A 5,965-nucleotide genomic window follows, 5' to 3' on the forward strand; every position below is an offset into this window, starting at 1 on the left:
TATGGCCCAGCAATTACACTCTTAGGTGAATCACCAAGAGAACTGAGCACATGTTTACACAAAAACATGTACATGAATATTCATAGCAACATTACTTATAATAGCAAAACAATAGAGGCAAAAATTATTCCTGAAAACAAATAGGAAAGCTCCATCGACCTATAATCACGAAATAAATTGAACTGGTAGTTTCACATTTTCAAAAATAAAACACTAGATTTAAGTAGCTTTTTAGGTGAGATATTCAAAGAACAGGAACATAAAATACAAATTGTGAATAAAATATTCTAAAGAAGAGGAAAAAAAGGGAATGTTTATTGATTCATTTTATAAGGCTGATGTATCAAACCCAATACCAAACAAAAACAGTATAAAAAAAGTAAATTATAAATCAATCTCTCTTAATAGCATAGAATATGTCATAAATGCAAAAACCCTAAGTAAATTTAGCATATTAAATCCAGCAATTAAACAAATAAAACATTGAGCCGCCATCTTGTAGGAGCAAAACCAACGCCTGGCTCAGAGCAGCAGCTGTGCTGCGGCCGCTGAGGGTTTCTCCGGCCAGTGTCACTCCCTGCAGTCGACAGCATGGGGAATATCTTTGCGAACCTCTTCAAGGGTCTTTTTGGCAAAAAAGAAGCGCGCATCCTCATGGTGGGCCTGGACGCTGCGGGAAGACCACCATCCTGTACAAACTGAAGCTGGGTGAAATCCTGACCACCGTCCCCACCATAGGCTTCAATGTCGAGACAGTGGAGTACAAGGACATCAGCTTCACCGTGTGGGACGTGGGCGGCCAGGACAAGATCTGGCCTCTGTGGCGCCACTACTTCCAGAACACACAAGGTCTCATCTTTGTGGTGGACAGCAATGACTGAGAGCGTGTGAGTGAGGCCCGGGAGGAGCTCATGCGGATGCTGGCGGAGGACGAGCTCAGGGATGCTGTCCTGCTCGTGTTCGCGAACAAGCAGGACCTCCCCAACGCCATGAACACAGCTGAGATCACAGACAAGCTGGGCGTGCACTCTCTGCGCCACAGGAACTGGTACATTCAGGCCACCTGCACCACCAGTGGGGATGGGCTCTACAAGGGACTGGACTGGCTGTCCAATCAGCTCCGGAACCAGAAGTGAGCTGCACTCCTCTACCCCCCCACTCCCTCCTCCTCCATTGCTTTCCTCTCACGTGGCAGACGTGCCCCTGTGGTGTGAGTGACAGAAGCTGTCTCCATGGTTGGTCCCAGTGTGCTTCACCAGGCTGTACATGTGCAGACGCAGACTGCAACTGGGTTTTTATTTAATGTAAATAGTTCTTGTTTCCAATGAGGCAGTTTTTGGTACTCTATGCAATATTACTCAGCTTTTTTATTGTAAAAAGAGAATCAACCCATTGTTGGTACTGAGAAGGGATTGTAGATATCTGGGGCCTCCAGGAGTTGCTGTTAGACCAGCCTGACACTCTTGAGATTTAGATCTGTGTTGAGATCCATTTTGGTGGTTGGTTTTTAACCCAAATTCAATGCATTTTTAAAAATAGTAACAAATACAAGATAAGGAGACACTTGGACACACAGAAGGGAGAAATGTGCCTAGTGTAGGTTCTGCAGTAATGGCCTGATCCCAGTCCACCCATGGTCTGTCTTCTCTCTGGAGCGTGTGGCGGGCAGAACCAGCCATGATACGTTCTGCATGGTCACATACAGTCCCCGTGATTGGCTGGGTCATCCTGCATGCCATAGCGTTTGTGCTTGTACTTGTGCTTACACCGCCACCCAGGGGATGGGCTGGGGGCTGTGGCCACCGCTCGGACCCCTCGGAGGGACCCAGATTTCCCTTGAGTCAGCGTGGGTGCTTTGGTGGGACCACAGTGGCCAGAGTGGGAGCCTTGTGGTCCCCACGCATGTTTGCTCACTCCAGGGTGTCTGGGTCTCACCAGCAGGAGCACAGGTAGATGGGTGGTGGGTCATCCTAGAGTCCAGCCCCTTGGAGCTCCCGTCCACATGTGCTTTCACTCCCTCAGCCTGAAAGGGTCAGATTTGCCATAAAAAACGACAACCTCTACTTTTTTTCTTTTGTATTTTGATAATCATTGAAGAAGCTGGAGCTGTTAAACTTTATCTTGGGGAAAACCTCAAAACTGGTTTATCTGGTGTCGTGGAACCTCTTACTGCTTTCAATACACAATTACTAATCAGAAAAATAAAATAAAATAAAACATTATGACCAAGTTGTAAATTATACCAGGTATATAAAGATTGTTCAATATTAGAAGAATCTATTAATCTAATTCATCATTTTACCAGATTAAAGGATAAGAATCATATGGTCTCAATAAATGCAGAAAAAGCAATTGGTAGAATAACATCCATTTATGTTTTTAAAACACTCTCAGTAAACTACAAACACAAGGGCATTTCCTTAGCTGAGACTGCTATATTATCCCCCTAAATCTATTTTATCCTGTCTTCTTTGGTAATAGAATTTTTAGCTGGGCACCTGCACCACCAGCAAAAGGACTCACTTTCCCAGCTTCCCTTGCAGGCTTGGTGTGAACCTCTATTGCAAAGGGGTACAAGGGCAAATTTCTAGAGCCTTCCTTAACAGACAGCTGGTGTGCATCCTTTGCCTCTGTTCCATCCCTTCCTTCATCTTGTGTAGAACTCAGAGGCTACCTTGGACCATGAGGAGAAGGACCACATCAGAAAAACGTGGAGCAATAAGCTGGAAGAAGCTTGAGTCTCTGAGGGTTCCTTGTAGAAGAGATGTTATGTCAGCTCCTGGTTGGCTATATCCAAGCTGTTCTGTCAGACATAAGTGTCTGTCTTGATTAAGTCACTGTTATTTGGAGGGTTTCTGTTACAGCTGAAGTTAATCCCAAACGAACAAACCTGATAAAGGATGTCTACCAAAATACTAAAGTAGCTATTATACTCGGTAGCAGAATATTAGAAACATTACCTTAAAATTAGAAATTCTATTCCAATCAAAACTGACACAGAGACATCCATTCCTATAGCCTCTGTTCAGGATTGTACTGAAATTCGTGGCCAGTGCAGTAAGACAATAAATATGATACAGTTCCAGGATGAAGAGGAATCATACGCTGTCCCTACATGTGACCCAGCCATTCCAATTCCAGGTAAACACCCAAACTGTTGCATACATGCCTAAAGAAACTTGTACAAGAATATTCATTGCAAAATTGTTTTGGCGAAAATGTGGAATCAACCTAAATGTGGAATCCATCAATAAGCCAGTGATTAAAGAGAGCAAAATATTTTCCCATGTAGTCAAATTTTACATTACAGTTAAAATGACAGAATAGAGCTACGCATGGATAGATCTAAAATATAGTGCTGGTTTTTATAAGAAGTGTCTTTATCTTTTAGATATATATATTACAGATGCAATTGCTTTAAAATGATTCAAAGGAGTGAGAGGAAGGGGGCAGGGGTTTTAATGGAGCATGTGTAGCCATAAGTGATCATTGTTGAAACAGGGATATGGATACAGGGGGTTCATTATATTATTCTGTTCTTTCGTGTACATTTGGAAAAAAACATGGCATGAAAGGAAAGCAAGTTGAAGAATGATATATTCAAACTTACAGTATTTACATAACTTAAAAGCACACAAAACACTACTTTATATTGCCTTGTGATACATATATATGTGGTAAAAAAAAATTTCATGGGAGTGATAAACACTAACTTCAGGAGAGGGAGAGAGAGAAATGGGACGGGGAGGTTTATGCAAAGAACTTCAACTGGTTTTATTTCTTAAAAGACAAATCTGAAGCAAATAATGCAAAATGTGCAGATTTAACAAAGATGGATTGTGTTAGCTGTTGGTTATATAATTTATTTTTTGAGTGCTTGACACATTTGTTTAAAAATAACATTTTTGGCTATTTACAAAAGATCAACATGCATACTAAAATGTTCTTTACACCAAATGTTTACACAAAGCAAAACTATGACTAAGGTTAATTCAATAAATGATTGCTATTATTATAAGTAAATAAATTTGACACTATAAAAAGTATACTAATAAAATACCACTTCCATCTGTTCTGTGTATTGAGAATGTCATACATAAATACTCAAAAAAATCTGCCTCGGTATTGCATCATAAAACAGTTCATTGAGATATAATTCACAAAACATATGATTTAAAGTATTCAATTCAATTGTTTTTAGTATGTTCACAGATATATACAATCTTCACCACAAATTTAGAACATTTTCAAAACCTCAAAAAAGAATCACAACAGCCTTGCAACCATTAGCTATCACACCCCTAACCCCATTTTTCGCTTAAGCAAAAATTAATCTACCTTGTGTTTTTTATAGATTTATCTGTACTGGACATTTTGTATGTATGTATATGTTGTATGTATTATACAATACGTGGCTTTTTGTGACTGGCTTCTTCGACTGAGTATAATGTTTTCAAGGTTCATCCATGTTGTATCATATATCAGTACTTTCCTTTTTATGGCTGAATACTATTCTATTGTATGGTTCTATCAAATTTCATTTCTCCATTCATTAGTTGATGGACATTTGGCTTATTTCCATCTTTTAGCTTACAAGAATATTGCTGCTACAAACATTCACATAGAAGTATTTCTGTAGACATATGTTTTCATTTGTCTTAGGTATATACCTACAAGTGGAATTTCTGGGTCATATGGTAAATGACTGTTTAATTGTTTAAAGAATTGTCAGGTTGTTTTCCAAAGTGACTGTACCATCTTATATTCCCACCAACAGTGCATGAGGGTTCTGATTTCTCGACATCCTCATCAACACTTGTTGCTATCTGACTTTTTTATTACAGACATAATGGTGGTGTGAAGTGTTATCTAATTGTGGTTTTAATTTGCATTTTGCTAATGGCTGATGATATTGACCATCTTTTCATGTGCTTATTGGTCATTCATATATCTTTCAAGAATTGTCTATTCAGATCCGTTGCCCATTTTTAAATCGGGTTATTTGTCTTCCTGCTGTTGAATTATAAGCATTCTTTATATATTCTAGATACAACTCCCTTTTCAGATATATGATTTACAGAAATTTTCTTCCATTCTGTAGGTTGTCTTTTCACTTATTTGATAATGACCTCTGAGGCACAAATTTTTTAAATGTTTATGAAGTACAATATTCTATGTTTTTTCTTTTGTTGCTCATACTTCAGGTGTTACATCTAACAACTGTTGCCTAAACAAGGCCATGAAGATATATCCTTATGTTTTCTTCTAAGAGGTTTATAGTTTTAGCTCTCAGATTTAGCTCTCATATCTTTGATCCATTTTGACTTATTTTTTTAATATGGCGTGAGGTAGGGATCCAACTTCAATCTTTTGCTTGTGGCTCTCCTGGTGTGCTAGCACCATTTGTTGAAAAGGCTATTCTTTCCCTATTGGATGGTTTTGACATCCTTGTCAAAAAGCAGTTTCCCAAAGACACATGGGTTCATTTCTGGACTGTCAATTCTACTGATCTACACGTTCACCCTTGATTACTTTGCTTTGCAGTAAGTTTCCCAATCAGGAAGTGTGAGTTTTCCAACTCTGTTCTTTTTGAAGATTGTTTTGTATATCCTAGGTCCCTTGTATTTCTATATAATTTTAGGATCAGCTTTGCTCCCACCTATCTTATTTGTGCTATTGGCAAAAATATTGCATTTCTATATTTCATAGGCCCAACAATGCATTTCATTATATATTGTTTTATACTGTTGCTTTTTAAATTAGCTAAGAGAAGAAATGTACATTTATACCGTCTTTTATAATTACGTAATTACGTTTACTGGCATTCTTTGTTTTTTCATGTGAATTACTGTCACTTGTTTTGGGGTCACTAACTTTCAGCCTGAAGAACTTCCTTTAGTACTTCTTAAGGCAGGTCTGCTAGCAACAAATTATCTGAGTTTTTGTTTGTTTGTTTTTTTGGGGG

General features: G+C 38.7%; 1 pseudogene; it reads left to right on the top strand.

The window, feature by feature from the left end:
• Nucleotides 1–591: 591 nt before the first annotated feature.
• LOC117024979 (ADP-ribosylation factor 1-like) lies at nt 592–1,138 on the top strand (annotated as a pseudogene).
• Nucleotides 1,139–5,965: the final 4,827 nt, after the last annotated feature.

The sequence above is a fragment of the Rhinolophus ferrumequinum genome, chromosome 7, assembly GCF_004115265.2.
Source record: "Rhinolophus ferrumequinum isolate MPI-CBG mRhiFer1 chromosome 7, mRhiFer1_v1.p, whole genome shotgun sequence".
In the NCBI taxonomy this organism is placed as follows: Eukaryota; Metazoa; Chordata; class Mammalia; order Chiroptera; family Rhinolophidae; genus Rhinolophus; species Rhinolophus ferrumequinum.